Source organism: Boleophthalmus pectinirostris, unplaced genomic scaffold, assembly GCF_026225935.1.
Source record: "Boleophthalmus pectinirostris isolate CB_2022bp ecotype Guang Dong unplaced genomic scaffold, ASM2622593v1 HiC_scaffold_15, whole genome shotgun sequence".
Classification (NCBI taxonomy): Eukaryota; Metazoa; Chordata; class Actinopteri; order Gobiiformes; family Gobiidae; genus Boleophthalmus; species Boleophthalmus pectinirostris.
The window spans coordinates 21500174-21522010 of record NW_026571070.1 but is presented as its reverse complement, the minus strand read 5'-3'; the positions used below and the strand labels follow the sequence as shown (position 1 = coordinate 21522010).

Sequence of the window (21837 nt, the reverse complement as noted above, 5' to 3'; positions counted from 1 at the left end):
TACTTCAAACAAATATAGTGAATCATTTCCCTTGTGATAAAATAATTAAAGGGGCAGTAGCCTTAAACAAGTTATACGCATGATGTTTACTGCAAATACAACACTCAAAACACAAACATAAAAAGTATTTGACATGAAGTTGGTAACGATTGGCTGGTTCTTGTTTTGGACTAATACCAAAATATTTTAGCATGAACCTGTTGAAAGGTCTAACATGGTGATTAAATCAGCTCTGTTTATCAGCAGCATTCAGAGATGTCTTGGTCAGGAAGCCCTCCCTCTCTCTGTCCTGTTGGGACCAAAAGAGCAGCGCAATCACGCTTATTTGCACTGATGCATGGTTTGCTCAAAGTGTCACTACAATGGACCAGTTTCTTATTCAAAACAATCAAGATGTTACATGCATGACCAGCCAGCCCCCCTCACTTTCTGTTGGTCAGGCAATGGAGCTTCACCTGGGATTAATGAATGAACCAGCCTATGTTTTTGTTGTCATCTGCGAGGGCCATGAGCTGGTCTGATTGGCATACTCAGCCTCCCATAGTAATTGAGATGAAATACAGCTCTACTACATGTGTTTTTGGATGAAGCCCTGTAAGAATATATCAAATATAATGGATATTATTCTGTGTTGTGTGGTTGAGTTTTATAGTAGGCTATAACTTGAATAGAGCATGAGCCTAAATAAACTTGGTATAAAGCCATTGTCATGTAAGAGGACAAAAAGATAAACGGTGCATGCATATGTGTGAGCTGTCCTTTAGTATCAGTGTGACTTAAGCAGCACTTCTATACGTCTATAGCCTTGCTCTGTGTCTGCCTCCCGCATTGATTGTGCTTTTGACGAGACGTGAGAGGACTTCACCACACGTTTATCTCACGCCCTAGTGTGCCTGCTCCCTGATAGCATGCTAACATTTACGTGCTTGTGCACATAGAGAATACAACAACAGACTTTAGAGCCCTGGTCAAACTATCTTATCTGAGGCTGTGATTAGAACTTCACTATTGGGGAAGGGACACATAGAGACTCCAACACTTTCTGTTTCATGATGAACATTTAAGTGGCACACAGGATCTGAGGTAACCATTAGCCTGATTAGATATAATTAGTTCTGGATGGTTGGTGATGCAGCGGGTGGGGAGTAAAATGAGAAAGAGGGCGAACACAGGCTTTTCAAAGTGAAAAATATCACAGACAAGGACAAAATAAGGCTGTAAGTGATTTTAGGGGTCGCTGCATTGCCACAGACGCACACACATACACCAGTACATATAATGGGTTTACATGTTTTGGGGGACATTACACTGACTTACATTTATCCCCTGGAGACAAACCCTATAACCTTAACCATTGTCATACTTATTTATCCTCAACCTAAACCATATTAAGCCATATCTTAACTTTGAATCATATTGCTGATAGTAATCTATCTAATAGTATAGGATTTACATCACAGGGACCTTGATCTTTGTCCTCAGAAGTGAGCCATGTCCATAAATTTAATGTGTGTACAATGTAATAAATACACACAAAACTCATACAAATAGCAGATTCACAAATATACCCAAAGATGTGGTGCATGTTGCATATTGAAACCAGCTACTTAACAAAAGTTCAAAACGTTCTGTTCCTCCAACTAATGCCATTATGTGGCTCTTATTATGAAGTGCTTGTTTCAAAGTCTGAGCACCTTCACTACACTCGTTCTGATCTTGCCAGCACTCTTAAAAGGTATATATATATATATATATATATATATATATATATATATATATATATATATATATATATATATATATATATATATATATATATATATATATATATATATATATATATATATATATATATATATATATATATATATATATATATATATATATATATATATATATATATATATATATATATATATATATATATATATATATATATATATAATTCTGTTATTTATTTATGTTAAAGATGCAATGTGTAACTTTTCTTGAATTTACTACAGGTGTTTAACTGCTAAATATGCCTTGAAAAACATGTAACTGTGAATGGGTTTGCTTTACCTCAAATCTCACCTATTACTTGTCTCCATTAAAATAAATAAGTTTATTCCCATATGGTGAAACATCCCAACATAAATACAAAAGGTAAAAGTGGTTATAGGTATGCTTCATTTGGCTTTCATTAGAGTACTATATAGTGTGTACTTTTATTTGAAAATATTGCCCAAAATAAATAATGAGTTATGCCTTAAAACTGGTTTCTCCTCACCGACAATGCTGTATGAATTAGCACCAAGGGACAGAGGAGCTTTTATTGTTGTTCTAAGATTAAAACAGCACACTCACTCCTGAAGATAAGGAGGCATGTTCCAGAGCTTCAATTCAAGTTTTCCCTCGATCCTCTGGGGGATGAGATTAAAGGGCACTGCAGCACTGCCCTGAGAATTAGCATCACAATGTAGCTGAGTGATGATTATCTACGCACAGGTCTCGGCCGGGGAGCTACTACTGCAGTTAATGAGCGCGAAGCAGACCTCGACCAAACCCTGCCATCCAGAGCTATTCAAGAAGAATCAGACTACCTCTTCACCAGCACAGAGGCTCAAACTGGGAGGCACTGTCAGCATACAAGAACTGGATTTCCCAAGAGGACTACTCCAGAGCAAATTAGGTCCACTGAAATGAGGATTTTTAGCTCAGCTCAAGCACTGGATCTCTCCACTCACAGTTACACACAGATAAGATGTGATGGATGAACTCACTCCATTATATATCAGGGGGCTGGTGCAAATGTGCAAGATCTGATCTCCTTGAGCTTCTAGGAACACTTAAGATGTTGTTTTTGTCATTAATTGTAGATATATGCTGCACTATTTCTGGTAGCCTATTTAGTAATAGACTTTCACATGATTTTGCATTTCATTAATTGGAAATCACACAATATCTGCTGGTCTCATCTCTTCATAGTGCATTTATGTAGATATATTGTGCATTATTTCTGATGGCCTATTTAGTAATATAGGATTACTCAAACATCAATAATTGAAAAACGTCTTTCAGTAAACTAATAATGAGAAACCATTTTAACATGTTATCAGGCTTATGAATAAAAACAACAGGTACATTTCTGAAATTCTTGTTCAGTCTGTCAAATTTATTCAAAACAAAATTCCCAGTGGTGTTTGTTTTGGCAATTTCTCTCTTGGATTACCACACCTCCGGTATTATCAGCATTTAGGTTTCCACATGAATTCTCTATTTACATCTTATAAAGGTGATTGGTGAGATGGTCCAGGGGAAATCAGACCTCACATAAGTATTCCGGGCACGATCATGTCTCCCTGGCTATGGACCCTGAGCACCTGGGCTCTTCCTTTTCCATCAGTCTGTTGAGCAATTAAAGCCATCCCTCCCTCCGTCTTCACCAGGGAAGAGAAGAAGGCTGCTTTCACCTGGAAAAAGACAGAACAGAGAGACGACGGCAGCTCAGTCATTATATCGTCCTCCTATAGAAGCAATATAGCTCTAATTACACACTGTCTGGTGACAACATGTGTGCTTACTTTTCAAATCTGATACCCAGGATCTTCTTTCATGCCCTCATCAAAGTAACATTGTTTTAAGGCCATTGTTTTGGATGAGGAAGATGCCAAAATTCTCCAATGCAAAGTTTGTGAGGTTTGTAATCAAAATGTGGAAATAACTAGTCACTAATATTGCTTTAATGATATGGACAGTTATTGGTACAATTGGTACATACATTATATTTGGACTTGATTCTTGTTTTAGTTAGAATTCAGTTCTTTTATTGAAAGTGGCTGGGCAGTTTTGTCTCCAGTTTTGAAACTTAGAGCCCAATATTTCTCCCTGAATTGCATTTTTCATGTTTTATCTAGGCAAGGCAAGGCAAGTTTATTTGTATAGCACAATTTGTACACAAAGTAATTCAAAGTGCTATTTATTTGCCATGTTCTGTCATCTCTTTAAAAAGCTCAAGATAGAATGTCAAAACAACCATTACTAACCAAATCTGCTATGTCTGAAGTAGCAATGCTAAAGGTTCATAGAGATGTATTAGTAAAAATAATGTAGAAAACACACAAAACAAAAACCTTGGAACCCTATTTTGAAAACATTAGAGTGATAAATGTTTTCAAATAGGGTTGTTCCATTTTTCTATTTTTTTTTTATATATTTTTGAATGACTCTTAATCTTAAAATCTCCACTGAAAATCTAACAGAAAATTGTCTGATGTGTGACAAAATAATTTTGAGTTTTTCTAACACAATATTCTTTTTGTTATAACGATTTATCCCAGCCTGACACAAAGCGTACCCTGACTTGTGCCCTTTATTCGTTAGTATTGCAAACTCTCCAAAAAGCCAAGAAGCGTTCACTTTCTGCACTATTCTGAGCCGCTCTTCTCTTCAGGGTTAACTGTTTCATTATCTCAGAAATAGCTGCAGAGCCCACACTTTCTTTTCTGCCTCTTCCCTCGACCTTATGTTAACAAGTTGGTAGCCGTGACCCATGGAGGAACAACTGAAAGCGCAGGTTACTTTCAAGAGTGACCCGTTTGCCTTTCTCGACTAAGAGCTCAATATAACCCAGTACTCCACAAGCAGCTTCTTCTTCTCTTATTTATTATTGCTGTATTTTGGTCCCTTGTGTTCCTAAACCTGTGTAGTGTTTGTGGTGCATGGATTTTTGTCATCCATTAGCAAATGTTTTATCATTACATTGTTCAAAAGCTTTCTAAATAACTCCATTGGTGAGAGGAACAATAGATTACGTATTCTGTCATTTATCATTTTCACTGCTGGGATTTGTTTAAGTGCTTACTCCACTAAAGAGGCACAGATAAATCTTTCTTTCACTTGGCAAAGTAACTGTATTTAATGCGTTTGTGTGTATCCATATTGTATTTCAATAAAGTAACAGGCTGCTATAGCTCAGTTGGTGTAAAGCCAAAGCTCCTTTGGGCAATGTCTACTGTTGTTGTGACATTCAGCAATGCACTTCGCCAACCTTGCCAGTACCGTAGTGTGATCATGCTGGTGGAAAAAAAAGACGTTCAGAGACATCTGCTGCAATGAAGAGATTGACTATACATTCAGCCACTATTAAATTTAAATTTGATTTCCATTCACAATTTGTTGCACCTTTTGCCTTCATATTTGAACATGGAGGGAGTTAAAAACATGCTAACTCACTGTGCACTGCAGCTTTCCTTGGCATTAGTTATGGTTCACTGGATGGGGACTGTATGGAAAAAATGACAGCATACACCCAAGTAAATATTACGGCAAATGCTCAAAGTAACATCTAGTTCAATAACAGTCTATATACCTTTCCTAATTATACATACATCTCAATGAGCAAGATCTTCAATAAGATTATTCCCTAAGATCAATTTATTTTTCAAAAACATTAGCATATCAGACTAATGAGCTGAAGTATAGATATATCTATTTCTGGATCACTACACCGCTAATGCGAGCAATGATATATGGTCGTGCAAATCTCTCATGTAGTCTGAGTAGGCAGCTGAGACTTCTCCAGATCCTTGAAGAGCCACAGGAAATCCTTGCTCTTTTCTCCATCCAGGAAGCTTACCACAGTTGCGGCTTGAGTGTTTACTTTCATTTTTATCACAGCCTCCCATGCACCTGGCTGCAGCTGGTAGCTCAATCTGCGCACAGACATATGCCCCCCCACCCCCATCCTGTCTCTCTCTCTCTCCATCACCCTCTCTCTTTCTCTCTGCGATCTAAACCCACTCACTTCTCCCCTTGGCTGACTGTGATGATGCTGCACACATATATGTCCCTCCTAGGCAGAAATAGAGTCGCACCAATAACATCTTCCCCCTTCTTCATTTCGTCTTTGATGTTATGTCAACACACTGTGCGGGGACATTCTTCACTGGGACCATGTGTGTGCTCTTTCTGCCATCTCTCGTGAATAGATCCCTTTTAGAGTCTGTAAACAACATAGGATGCATCGCACTGTGAGGTGCCTTTAACTAGTCCAATACATTATAATGTGAAGTGTGTGTGGTACATTTACATGGGAAACAAACATGTGGGATGTGCAAATTGTAGAAGAACACACATGTTGGGTTTCCATGTTTTGGGGCACATTACATTGACTCACATTCATTTTAATTACTAATAACCTCAACCATAGTTACTACAGTACATATTTAACCTTAACTTGAACCCTAACCTTAACCTATTTTAAAAGTCCTATATTATACAAAATTTGCTCTTGTGAGCTTAAAATCATGTTAAAATGTTGTTACCTCATCAAACACATATCAGGAGTTGAATTTTGTTTCATTCACACGTTTCATTAACCCTTAATTATTTGTTTGTCTTCAAAGCTCAAAATGCTCTGCTACACCTTGAGATATCATGTAGTGGTAACTACCGTTTACCTTTTGTTCAGTAGAGATAGCAAATTCCAGGGCTGAAATTATCCAACAAATTCTAGTGAAGGTGTATGGAGTTTAAAAACACAGTGAAGGCATTCCCGACTGGCCTGGGAATGCCTAAGGGTCCCCCCGGAAGAGCTGGAGGATGTGTCCGGGGTGAAGGAAGTCTGGGCGTCCCTCCTTAGACTGCTGTTCCCCGCAACCTGGCCCCAGATAAGCGGAAGAAAATGGATGGATCACAAAGTAGAACAGAATGTTTTGATTTGAGAGGAAAACATTGCCCAAATATGCAGGATTTGTGTGTTAAACATACACTAATAAAAGAAAAACACAAACTCCAGGTATGTTTTTGGTGAAGAAACAATATTATAACATAGTTCAGACACCCTAATACGGGCCCTTTAACCCATATCTTAACTTGGAACCATGTCAAAGATCTAACAACAATGGATTTAGCCTTCTTGACAAGGTTTCCATCTTTTTTGCCATAAAAAAGGCAGGTCCTCATGATGTGAGTGTGTGTAGAGATTATAGTCCCCACAATGTAATAAATACAGCAGCATCACAGCACAAGTGTGTGGAAGATGAGGAATCACCCAGCTATCTTCATGAGATCAGCTGGTTTATTTATAAGACCTATTAGCACTACCATAAGCTGTTGGTGAATTGGTTATGATGAGCTTTTTAAGAGCCAATTAGTAACATTAGCTCTGGTTACAGTGTGGTTTAGGTTAGACTCAAGCAACTGCCACAGAATAAAATAGAACTGAATCCATCCAATGCATTAGGTAAAATAAGTATAGTGAAAACATTTGTTATCACTGAGTTTCATATGCCTGGTAAAAACAGAGTTGTTCTATTGGACCAGCTGTTCAATTTAGACTTCTCTCTCCATGTGAAACCTATCAGTTTCTCTAAATGCTTTCTTGTTTTTGCCGGAGGCCTTTACTTACCTCTTACACCAATTGGCGTTTGGTCCCTCACACCTTCCCTTCATTTCATATTGTGGTGCGCTGCCGTCTGTAATCCACTTGTGCTGTGCCAGCTGCAGGCCCCTGCTGCCTCTTAGTCCACTCAAACTTGTTAATTAAATCTGCAGATTGAAGACCCTGGGGAACAATGTTTAATCGATGAGCACAAATAGATGACTTTCATTGTGCACAATTCCTCCCATAACCTTTTACCCAATCTTAGGCCGACTGAGGGCTGTATGTGTGCAATAACAAGCGAGGCTATCTGAGAAGAGCTAGTGCAATGACAATCAATAGCTAAATGCTAGTCTTCTCCCTCTTTACCCTCACCAGATGAAAGAAAATAGTTTTTTTTCAACATGGCGCCAATCCTTCACCCTCATCTCCCTGTGATTGCTTCGATTTAGGTTTTTAACTCTTCTCTTTGTCCCCTGGCTGCGATCTAGCATGCTTTTTTTCACCGTGGCCTGTTAAATCGGCGTGGGAAATGATAGTGTCAACCAGAGAGTTGAAGAGAAAACATGTTACTCTGACAAACCTGTAACTTATTATTCAGTTTGCGTTTCCAATGTGGTGGAAAGCAGTAGCTCATTAACTGTACACATGCATCCTGCAATTCAATCATGACAAATTTTACTCAACTGTCTCAGAAAGAGAAGGGAAAAGTAATTTGTTTGTAGGATGGGTTTACGTGACATGACAACATTCTAGGATTCCTATAGTTTAAAACAGAGTTGAATGGTTTCTCTGGTGGAATTTGATATTTAACTGTCTGACTGCCGTTTTGTTGACCTCGTTTATGGTTAATATATAATATGATACAAAATCTGGGACAGTAGCTCAGTTTGTTCACAGATCTGAAGGTTGGTGGTTCAAATCCTACTCTCCATATAAACATCATTGGGAGAGTGGTCAAGTTCACTGGCCCACAGATTAATGCTATTGTTATGCCCTTTGGCAAGACACTTAACCCACCTTGCCTGCAGTGATTGTGTACACTGGTGTATGAATATTTATGTGAATGGGAGAGTGGTTCCTTGAGGTAAAGTGCTTTGAGTGCCCTGAAGGTGGAAGAGTGCTATATAAAAATGTGAAAAATGTTTACCATTTACCACCAACTTTTTTTTTTTTTTTTTCACTATAACTTATAGACTGTGTGAACAAAAGTGAACAAAGACGTGAACAAAGCGAGTGTGATGTCACCCACTGCGTCACTCAAATGAAGCTTGCAATGCTAGTGGTTACAGGGACGAATCAGGAGCCAGTCTTTATATTATGAATGGGATTTTTTAATGGACAAACAAGCAGAAAAAACACCAGGATCATGTAGAGCGGGTTAATACAAACATTTTATGACTAAAATGGCATGGCTCACTGCAGCAGCTACAGAGAGTGGGGCCACAATATTCCAATGTCAATGGGAGCCAGGGTCAGAAGGAGCCGCATGCCAACTTCCTATTTGGGACTGGTGGATCGAGCATTAGCTATTTAGATATACAGTCTATGCTATAGCCTCAGAAAGTGGTGCCATTATTTAACTCAATAATTGTCAGTTGAAATGACTAAAAGCCATGAAATTAATATTGCAGGTTTGAGGAACCAGTTCCTAACAAATAATAAAATCTATGTTTGTGGATTTCTGTTTTGTATATTTTCTTTCCAAAACAGTAAACATTCATATAGAGTTACATATGCTCTTGCTCTCCATCTGAGATTATGAAATTCCAGTGTCAAGAGAAAGTAACTTTAATTTTTATCCATTCATTTAAATCCTAGCTTCTTTGATTGACATGGAATTATGAACTATTTTTGTCATTGTAACTAAAATCAATGGTTTCACAACATGAGAGCAGGCATTAGGACGGGGACAAAGCTCAAGTATATTATCTAAGTGGATGTGATATTTTAAACAGTTGACTTGTTGATTAATTAAAGTGTTAGGAAGTGCAAAAAGGGCACATGACCAAAATTACTAAAAAGGTTCATGCTTTTTTCAAACCAGTTATAAATGAGACAGGTGGTTATGCAATTTCCTGTTTCCTTTTGTAAAATTCCTAACCCTCCTCTTGAAAACATCACCTCTTGACCCGGACTTATAACTTAATGCTTTCTCCTTTCAAAAATATCCACGCACATGTTCTGTATCGTTAGCAGCATTCATCACATTCCCATGGCTTATACCGGGTCAGGAATAACAAAAGCAGAGGTTATATGCAAATGAGTAGATTCCCGGATATGGCCGATGCTCCCACACATACATGAATGGTTAGAAGGAGAATGTCCCAGGCTCTGTAGGTTACACACTCACTGGCCCAGCTGTCTCCTCTGGTCCTGCGGCTAACTATCTGACCTCTACATCTCCAGCTGGCTCTGACCAAAGCTATGAAGTGATACTAGACCTGAGTCATTCCCCGGCTTCATACACCCACTGGTAGTACTCGCCCACTGTGATGTTTCATAGAATGCACTAATTTTACTACTCTATTCAAACTAATGGGACTTACTCAATCACATAAGAAGCACAGTTGGCCCCATAACTGTAAGACACCCTGGGAGCTGAGAGACATGTTGTCATGGTAACCTAACTGACACCTGATGATAAGTGACTGACCATCAGCATTACACCAGGCTCAAATAGGGAAATTATTAGAGTACAGTCTACAATACATCACATGCACAGAAACACACACCAGCATGCATGCACTCACATGCACGCGCACACACACACACACACACACACACATGTACATATACGCAAAGCATTCACGTGCTGCATTTTAATATGGAAGAAATCTTATACTGAGTTAGTGCACTCAGCAATGCACTTTGTAACTAAGGGATAATATATTTATTTGATTTGAATTTTAAAAGATACTTCACTCTTGGGTCTGTTACTTTTTTGCAGTCCCAATCCTGCCTCAGAAGCTGAACAAGGCTAGCCCTGGTTAGTTGGCCCTGGTTGGTAGACCGCTGGGAATATCAGGGGCCAGTGTGGCAGCAGTTGATACTGTTGTGTCCACAGCAAGTCACTTGCTTAGTGAATGAGCTTTGTCTGTGGCCCTTTTGTCAGTCTACCTGTAGGCAGTTATGTCTACAATAGAAGCGTACCTCTACAGAGAATGAACTTGTGAATAGAGTAAATAATGCCATCTACAGTGTTTAGTCACCAAATGTTTGATGTTGTTTTTCTCCATTGGAATTAGACATGTATTTTACAGCATGTTGCTTTGTGAGTAAATCGTTTAAATGATTTGAGTCAAATGTACAAACAGATTCTTATTGAGTTCGTGCTGCTTATTCCTTGTGTTATGGTTAGGAAAACACTTTTCTTTTTTTTTTCAGTTTGTTCAGTGCACTTTTCTATGATTTTCCTTTGTTCATGACAGACAGTCCAATATGCTTTTGGGAATGCTAATGTTGAGTATTTGCATGTAGACAACATGCAGTATTTCAAGAGACACATGATTGCCATTCTTTTTGAACAGCCTGTTTCATCCGTCACCTCAGGAAGGCCAATTTGCCACTTTGATTGAAATTGTAATGTGTGGGTTTGTTCTTTTGAGTAAAACATGCAAAGTAGGCCTATGCTTGTCTGAAGGTAAGACAACCGAAAACAGCACATGGCCTGGCCCACAGGGTGCAGAGACTTAATGAATTATGAATTACAACAGTACAATATAGAAATATTTGAAACAGCTTTCTGCATTTTCACAGAGCCTATATCTGTGCTTCACTTTGAACTACAAACTACTGCATTTCCACAATATTATGACTTATTGAGATGCTCCTGTATAATGTGATTTATAAACAGTTTATTTTAAGTACACATCTTTTTCAAACTGGAAAAATCTATTTTCATATTATAATAAAAGCAGTCTCTGTGCTTGCTGTTTCATTAGGTCACAAAGTTTCACACAGAACCTTGATGTGAGTCCAGTGCTGTGCTGTGCTGTGTCTGTGCATGCATACAGAAAATTACATAGTGCTGCATGCATCACTTTACGGTGTACTGATGGTGGAGGCAGGTGGCGCTGAGCTGATTGGACATGTTATAGTGGGCCTGATCTTATGCATTTTAAATGACTTTGGAGCTTTGGTGGTGGAGACAGAAGTACTAGAACATAAAACACAGAGGAACATAAATGGTAGGTGTGCATACTGTACACGCTTATCTAACCTGATTGCTCTGGTAATGATACTTCAGATATCGTCCAGGTGGGGGCAGGCGCTGACTTGCGGCGAGGAGCACTGATGCAGACACTGGACTGGCAGCCTCTTCATCATGTGCTTTGAAACACTGGACAAATGCCAGATGTGGGATGAATGTTTGGGCTGCGTCAGTGACAGAAAAGCTCGTTCAGAGCAATGAGGCGAGGAGCAGCACTTACAGCCCATATACAGAGAGAGGAGGAGAGAGGCAGACACAGGAGGTGACCAATGGGCTGTCACAGTCAATAGTATACACAAGTGAGCAGGGCCCCTGATTTAATCAAGCCACAAGGAAATTGCCTTCAAACTCAATGAATATTATCACCTAGAAGCAGCATTGAGACTGATGCTTTACTTCAAACACGTTGATTTGAATGAGATCTGCCTATACAAGCATATTTGACCATCTGACTGAAATATGTGCTGATATTTTTGGAATGGCTAAGCTTTTCAAATTAAGCCTGACAGACTCACAGTTTACACTGCCACTGGATCAAGACGCTTACAAGCATGATTTAATCAGGGATCAGCATGCTCAACCTGACAAGGCAGAGTCCTATTAACACCATCCCTCCAAGTAAACGCTATAAATGGAGGAATCGACAGTGCCTCCAAACACATCTGAAACACAATGTCCTCTTCTATTTCTTTTTGCATATTTTTCTCGGATGTTTTCCTGTGCTTCATTGTTTATTACAGTCTGTACTTGTTTATGTTAAACCAATTATAATTGAGTGTGTGTGGACTTCAAGAGCAGCTTAAGTAGATTTTATGGGAGGAGTATGAGGCTTGAGGCACAATTCTGTTATTTCATATTGTGCTGCTCCTGTTGACAAGCACCTGCCCATGTGACTTTATTAAAGGGTCATATTACATGTTCACATTTTATTCAAAAATATTTTTTTTTCCAAACTGTATTATCTCCAGCAGTCCATCTTCTGGAGACTACCTTATGCTGAGGAGTAGAAAGATGGGCTCTAGACTTGACAAGCACAGCAGCTTTTGATGTTCTTCAAACCAGATGAACATGTAATTTTGTGCAAAAGGCGATCTCACGTGAAAAAAGCAGGAGAAGAAAAAAAGCCATTTCTTGAAGCAGGTCCAATGATCATATTTCTCTCTACACTGTTTTGCATTTCACCCACTTAAATATTCACTTTCTATACTGGTCTCAAAGCAATGCTGCACAGTTCCATTTTATACCATTCCAGCATGTCCTTATTCCCATTTATAATGCGCTTCTTGGTTTTATAAAAAGCTAGAAAGTCCTAAAAAAAAAAAGAGAGAGAAAAATTATTTTGATGAAAATGTAGATAAGAAAAACTATCCTTGCTGGTATATATAGTGGGCCGGTGATAACGTTGCACTGACCATAATGCAATATGGGGCAATCTGATTTTATGCCTTCAGGAAAAACTAAGCAGTCATCAGTAACAAGAGCCCACAAAGTCGCTACCCAGTCTAGATTTTAATCAAAGCTCTGGGTGTGCAAGTCCATCACTGTGTTGAGTCAGACTCTCCAAAACAAAAAGACACCCACCCCATCATCACATGCTCAAAGTCTATTGATTTTACTTCGATTGTTATGTGATGTCACTGTTGTCTGGACACCTGTGAAAGAACAAGGAAATGGCAGATATGGGAGAGTAAACTATTTATAAACTACATTTCAATTCCTTCTGTGATGATTCAGTGCCAAGTGTAGCATTAAAAACCCACATTAAATAAAGATGAAATAAAAAATAAACACTACTCAAATAAAATCTAATTCAGGATCTGGCCCATGTGATAATCTTCTAATTTAGAGGTTGTTTTATCATCATTCAATATTTTTCAGCTTAGAGCTCAAAAACAGTCACAACCCGCCTATACCCAAACCTCCCATTGGTCAGTCTCGGCCATGAGTGAGTGGCAGGTATATTTAATCAATCCCAGTCAAGCATGAACTCTTGGGAAAAGCAGATAGAAGATTAAAGGCAATATTAAGCGTGCAAAAAAAAGCGTGCATTATTAATTCAGTTTATTTAGTTTGGGGCATGAGACACATGAATGAAAACTCATCAGACTACACACACAGGACACTACACCAACATGCACTGGTCTGAGTGAGGTCCAAACTGCTAACCTTTTGAGTTGGTGGATGCATACTCTAACCACAGAGAAACTTTGGTCCCATAAATCAAATTGTAAATTAAAACTGTGACCTAAAGCCTTTTGTAAATATTGACTGTTTTTATACTCTTTGCCATATCACTTGTCTGTATTTCAGACTGTGCCTGGGCTAATGTCCCATGCTATAACCTACGCCAAAAACAGCACTTTTATCAGAACCATAACAAAACCAATTTTTCTAGGCTGAAATCTACTTAAAATGTCAATTGTTTTTTTTCACCCATAACAGCTGCCTTCAATCAAGTGTGCCATTTTAGGCTACTTAAACAATCAGTTAAAGGGCCCATATTACACAATTTTCTTTTTTCTGTTCCCTCGTCACAAACAGACCTGGAGTTGTGTTTTGTTTCATTCATGTTTAACACCCAAACACTGCATAGTTCTTCTCTCAAATGGACACTCTGGTCCACCTTGTGATGTCATGTGATAATATAAGAAGTGTTTCTCTGTGTTTTCAAATGCCAAACACCTTCACTAGAATAATTTGAATAATTGGAATTGCCATTCTCTATTGATCTAAACACACAAGTAAGTGTTAACTTGAAAACTATGGCTTCATGGCATCAAAAGGTGGAACAGAGCATTTTGAGCTTTTAAGATGTAGACAGACGGAATGAAACAAAACACAACTCCAGGTATGTTTCTGATAAAGTAACAACATTCTGACATGGCTAAAAGTACAGAAGAATCATTCTTTACATAATATACAACTGTTAAATAATCAGATTGGCACACACATCTATCTATATCTTGTTGGAATGGAATAAAGTCGAATCAAGATTAGATAAATCACAGCACCATGTGAGGCATAGACTAAGATGAACAACCCTAGAAGCGAAAAACCAAAAGGGAAAAAATAAAATAAATGTATTCCTTTTATTAATTATTTTAAAACCTTTGGGATGGCCTGGCTTAGAGGTTCACTTTTTCGGAGCTTATGAAACACCCCACTGCTTTTTTCTTACTTTGTGTTATGATTGCCTTGAGGAGAGATTTCCATTTTGCATCAGTCTTTTGTTTATTTAGCACAATAATATCTCAATGTGATTTGCATAACATAGAAACCAAAGACAGCATCCTGGCTTATGTGCGTGACATTTGATTGATGTATTATCTTTAATTAGAGCTTCGTCAAATTTTACTTTTCATGGTGCAGCTACGTAAACAAATCTGGCAACCATATAGGGTGTAAATCAAGCCTGGATGTAAATGAGCAAATTTCACAAACACCTCCCCGTGGTTTGAAGTCCACATGTGTCGCATCATTAGCAGAAGATTATCCACTAATCACAGCTCATTGTGCAAAAGGACTTCCCAGTGCTCTGATTATGAAACCTACTATACAAAGTCCTGGGGATGCCTTAGTTGGTAAACACTTCAGGATCACTTCTAGCTTCGGTAAACTGTCATCACGTGGCATACCTGCTGCTTTTGCATCCGCCCCTCATCACACGCACTAACTTTATGCCGAATAAGGCGTTTCTTTCGGCATTTTTCTCAACACTGTTTTATCGTTAAAGGTCAAATTGTGCGTGGCCTTTTCATCCGTGCACTGTCCCACTAAACCATGCGCGGCCGACCTTTCGCACAACTCACCGTGACCTCCGGAGCAGCAGACCAATGAAATAGAAATGTGGAAATTACTACACTGGCTCTTGCCTTCTGCTACCACTGGATGCCCGTTTTGAAACAAGTCAGTTCAATGTAATCTGCAGAAAACATTGATGTCTTGTCTGGGTCTATTGGGTTTGCATTAGGATTTCTCTGACCATATTTCAGACAGACGTTTCAACTCAGACTTGGGGTTGGTTGTCACAAGTGAAAAATTTCTACTTAAAGGTGCACTGTGTAACTTCTTCTGGAGGGTCCATCGCCTCCTTGTCACCATGGAGATGAGCCTAGAATGTTCTACACTATGGCCATAAACGTATGAATCTTCATGGAGACTTGCAAGGGAAATTACAGTTTAGATTTGTGGAGAGGCATCCCCACTCATAGTACTAAGAATAGATGTTTTTAGAGATATTTTTGAGCAATAAATAACACCTGTAGTCAAATAAATGCAAGACAGATAAACACATATTAAGACAATTGGATAATTTAAAACCAAAGCATTAACAAACAGGTTGCAGCCCTCCTCCAGAAAAGTTACACAGTGTACCTTTAATGGTCAATAACTTTTAAATAAAATAAGATAAGTGGACTATTTTCTCTTTTGTAGCTCAACACTTGATGATGATTCTTTAGAAAAGTACTTTTAAAACCATACTTCAGAACATTCTCAATGTAGAAAGATATATTTTATGTCACACTATGGAATATTATAGCCAAAAGTAACATAATTTCCATAGAGACAAGCATACAGAGGCTCTCCCAGGCTAATTAAGAGCTGGGTTTGTGGAGATACAAGCCCACTCAGATACTCATAAATGTGGGTTTGTATTTTCAACACAAAAAAAAAATAAAAATCTAAAAGTTACATGATGAAGCTTTACAATGGCAAAATATGCAAGATAACTATTGATAACAAAATATGTAGGAACAAGAAGAGCATGAGTGGGCTTGACATGTTTGAAACGACATATGGCATTGACTTTCTCACAGGACATTCCTCCTCCATAATAAGACATATACAGCACATGGTAATAGAGCCATCAGGGACCGAGGCACTACCGACACAATGTCACTGCACAAAGTAAAAGTGTCATATATGGATATTCCTTTTTAGAGCATTGAGCAGTGACAAATGTATGCCCGGAAATACATTTTTTTAATATACATAAATTTGTGTTCATCCCATCTATTTTTCTTAGCTCACATATCTGCTGAGTCAGAAAGCAAACAAGTATTCAAGCCCGGTGGATGCAGCTATTTATTCTGTCAGACAGGACCTGCTCCCTGTGAACCAACAGCTCCACTGCTGGCCTGACAAAATGAGCAATACAAAAGTGTACAATGTGGAAAACTAGAATTTCAGCTAGCAAATTCAAAAAGTGAAATATATTGTGTGCTAGGTAAGGATAGGTGCAGCAATGTACACAAATAAACAAAACTGAACATAATATAGAAGACACCATATCACGGTAAACACAATATTTGGCATTCCAAGAATCACCACATCTTAACTATAAACAGATCTAAATTATGGCTGCATGATCTAAAATACTAAACCATGGACAAAGCAGTTATAAATTATGCTTAACCCATGGCGTACAAGCACATATAACTGCACTGTCTCCAAATAAAACAAATAGTCAAACTGCAGAGAATCCCACATACCATCAGGGGCATACCCACACCAGCCCATACCAGAGTTTGAGAAACCCTGACATCACTCTGACAGTCATAGATTTGAATCTGATCTCCTTTATGCTCTTAAGGTTTGAGGTAGTCTATTTAGTACTCTGAAGATATGGCTAGCACATTTGCTCTGTATACACATGGGGTGCTTTTTAAATCAATAGAATTATGACCCTTTTATGCTCTGCTCAGCCTCTACTTCAACATATATCACACTGGCTATCCCCAAACCTTGAGCCTCTCCAAGTTGTAATTTAAACCACGAAGGAAAAATATCTCCCGGATTAGGATTGAATTCACAGGGACTATAAAGGGAGTATAAGGCCAGGAGCTTCATTAACCAGGGGTGCTGTAGCATTACCCCATATGACCTGCTCTCTACATTTCACTTCAGCATGCCGATCTACACTCCTGCATTATTCTGTTCAGTGTTACAGCCTGGATCAAATATTCACCAAAACATTGTTGCCTGATAAATTAATTGTATAAAATGAATTCTAAAGTACACCAGCCGCCTTGGTTTAAAACTGATTATTTATAGGCATTGCATTGTGAAGGTTAAAGATCACCATGGAGACAAAGCACGAAACCAGTCTACTACAACTAAAAAGTCATGATCCTACAATAATTAATCTTATTGAACAGTAAATTATGTATGGGTAAACTGCAAATTATGAATTTCCCTTGGTGCATGACGAAGAGAGGGAATCACAGCTATATATGGCAGTTACTGTAGGTGGTAGCTGTGTATCTAATTGGTCACTGTCTATTTAATGGGAATTGGGAATACATGACCCGATCTATATACAGTGCTGCCCATTTTTATTTTATGTCCGCCCATGTAAATTCAGCAGGCTGGAAGAAAAATAGTAGCCAACAATGGAATATATGCGACCATAAATCTTCTCTTAATGTTATGAAAATGATATATCCAAAGACACCAGCTAATTGATTACATGATGCAGATACAGCAATCAAGCTATAATTCGTGCAGTCCAAATCAGTCTCATTTAATGATCAGATTAAGTACCTTGCAATAATGATTCAAAGCACAAAATAATTTATGACAAGTATTTAAAACTTTGCACAGATATAGAGGGGTATAAACCAAGGACAACAATGAAAAACATTAAAAACATAAGACTCTTATGTTTTGAAGAGTCTCTTATGATAAGAGACACGGCTTTTGTTGGGTAATTAAATAATATGTGACACACAACTATTGACTGACAAGGGATACTTTAGGGTCACCTATCACATTTTACAACTTTTAATGTTACAAGGATGCCGGAGACTAAACCAGGATTAAACCAGAACTAACACCAGGACTAAAACCAGGACTAACCCATTCCAGGACTAAACTAGGACTAAAGTAGGTCTAAACCAGGTCTAAACCAGGACTAAAACCAGTGATCTCATATATAAAGCATTTCTCTATCATTAATATTTTAATATGGTTAAGGAAAGACTGGACTTTTTATTCAATCAATCAATCAATCAAACTTTATTTGTATAGCACTTTTCATACATTTGAAATGTAGCACAAAGTGCTTCACATGCAACAGAAACATTTTTAATACATTAATTAACAGATTTCCTAGTCTTTGCTACTTTACAGCAAACAGTTTCTTATTCATGGAGACTTGGGCTCAACAGCAAATTTGAAGAGATTTGTTAAACAATAAATGACTTTATAAAGTCACTTTTTAAATCTATATCAGTCTATTGATCTGCCACAATAATGTAATAATGAATTTAAATGAAAATACCTCAAATTGAAGGCTTTTCTCAGAAATTTTTAGGTGAGATTAAAAAGAGATTAATTAGATTAATTAATTACAGATCATAATTAATTAATCTCTAAATTTTTTAATCGCATGACAGCACTAGTGATACTACACACTCAAGTGATCTTTCTTATAAATAAATGAGTAAGGTTTTACCACATTGACAGCGCCCAAATTGCTGGGTGTCAGATGAAATTACATTCTGTGGGCCAATAATATTCAATAGAGGTGCGCAATAAGTGGAATTACTATTGTCCCTGCGCACTTTTCAAGAGTTCAAGGATCAATTCACTACTAGAAATATTCAGATTCAGAATGTGAGGTTTGGGGAACCAACAAGAAATAGGTCTCTTGCCCCCCATCTGGATATATAATATCATAACAAACCATATGAAATGCTTCAAGTAGGTTAATCAGAAGGGAAAGTATTCGCATCCAGTTATATTGATTAATGCCAAGTATACAATTTTGTCTGTCTAAAGTGCAAGATACAAGACAAAACAAGATGGATTATGCTGTGCATCACCCATAAAAAATGCAATATTCTGAGACTATATATAGACCTGAATATCCAGAGTACATATCCTCTATTGTGAGTAGTGCTGTCAATGCAGCTCCTTGTTAGGGATGGGAGGCTTAGTCAGTTAACTGATCATTTAATTTTACAGGTAGAAGCAAAAATAGTAACTGATTTCAATTCAATTTATGCTTCATAAAAGCAAATCTAAATGTTAAGTGCTTTATTATCTGGCTGTTTAGGCCACATACATTTTCCTGTTTAATTCAGAATTGATCAGAATTGAACTAGTGTGACAAAATAGAGGAATGGCAATGTGATGTGAATGAAATGAAAGAGATGGATTTCATTCTTATTTGGTTATGGTGGCAGTAATTGTGAAAACAAATGGTGAAGATTCCTTTTTTTATTTGTTCAAGTTATTAAGTCAAAGTAATGTACAGAAAAAGGTTCAGTGGTACAGTGGTGGAAGAAGTGCTAAAAACTGCTAAAAGTACAAATACTGAAGCAAAAATATGCTCAAGCAAAAGTAAAAGCAGTCAAGTAGAAAGTACCGATACCTGGTCTCAAATGTAGTGAAGTAAAAGCGTCTACTTTAAAAATTACTTAAGTAAAATTTAAGGTATCTGTAGTTTACTTAAGTACAGTACTTTAGTACTTTACTTCATAATGTTCCACCACTGAACCCCATGGTTACCAGCACATGTAGACATCCTACAATAATCCTAACACTAAAATGTGATATTATGACATTTCATCCAAGCAGTGACTTAAAGGTGCATTGTGTAACTTTTCTGGTGAAGGGTCGTCAAATGCTTTTTGCTTTAACATTCTATGGAGATGTTATTGCTTTGTGGAGAATGTTTCACAGTATGGTATTCAACCTTTCTATCATCATGGAGACCAAACCACACCAAGTTAAAAGTCAGACCTGTGGAGAAGCAACCCTGCTCAGTCAGAATTCATGTTTTTCTAGGTATTTTTGAGCAGTAAAAACACCTGTAATTTAAGAATTGTATGGTATAACTGTTTAATGTCATACTGTGAAACATTCCAGGGAGAAAAACTGCACATCCATAGAAACAAGTAGGCGACAGACCCCCAACCAAAAAGTTACATAGTGCACCTTTAACTGGACAACACATGACCTGCCCTCTCCACTAAAGCCTGCACAGACTATCGAACAGACAATACAATCTCTCCCCGATAAAACTAGTGGCTATCATCCTTCTTCTCTTCTCATTGCACCAGTTTATGAGCCTCACTGTTGTTTAGGGGAGAGTGGTCAACTCATTCTTTTTCATGTTACAATGCCACAACAGCAGATAACAATCCTGACTGTCTTGTGAAGTGTAAGATAAAGCGGTGCACATGTACAAACTTGTCAGAGAGTGCACAGAGAAGAAACCCAAAGTGAAGGAGTCTGAATAGCCCTCCCCCGTCTGCATAATTGGTGGAAACAAGCTCTGAGGGCCACCTGCTGACTGTCATTCAGACATCTTTTACATGGAAATTGTGCCCAGTGTCAGTGAATGCGACAGTCAAGGACGTGCATGGAAAATAAGTATGTGAATAACTGTCAGTGTCAGTCAAACTCTGCAAAGTGGCCGCAAACTCTCCAGGAGGAAATTATTAACTGGGTTTCAACTCAATCAGAGCGATGTAGGCTGCTGCTAAGTGCTGTTTGAGAACGCTATTGATATGTAAAATACAATGACACTAATGGAAATCATATATTTCATACAACTTTTCAAGAGATGCTCAATTTTAGAAGTCTATTGACTTGAATAAAAGAAATATAGCAAAGCAGAGAGTTGATTCTATATTTTTCTCAATCAGTAAAAAAAGAATGAATAAGAAAAATTAATGAGCTCTTAAAATATTCTCAAGGGATCATTAGTAGTATAAAAGCTTACATTTTACTATTATTAATAAAAAATGTATGCATGTTATTTGGATACATATTGGTCAGCTATACAAATATCAATACTAAGTTTCCAAATTCTAATCATTTTTTATTAAGTCTCTCAAATGATATGTACAAACATTTCACAGATTTTTGAGGGTATTTCAGTTGAATGTCTGCTTCCCAAAGCAGGGACAAATTAAATGTAAAGTTTTACTAGTAGTCATATATTCCCCAACCCTAAAACTATACCTTAAATGTACATTGCTTGGAGGAAACTATAAACGTTTCATGTACAGCATGGCAGTGATGTTATTAAGATTTTATTAACTTGTAGAGGCCGGGGAGATTATCACTGTTTATACAAGCACTGCAAATGCTGCAGGGATTTGGCACATTCATTTATATTACTCTATAAAACCTATGGACTGTCTACAGTGGATTCATGACTCAGCATATTTTGTAAAATGAGCTATGACCTAGTAAAGTGACCCAGAAGAAGTTTTCTCAGCAAAATGTAGCAATCCAATAATATGTC

General features: G+C 37.7%; 1 protein-coding gene across 1 annotated transcript in view; it reads left to right on the top strand.

Annotated features, from left to right (window-relative positions):
* Positions 1–21837, top strand: part of drd3 (dopamine receptor D3) — a 69236-nt gene that overhangs the window by 38351 nt on the left and 9048 nt on the right. The window lies entirely within an intron of this gene.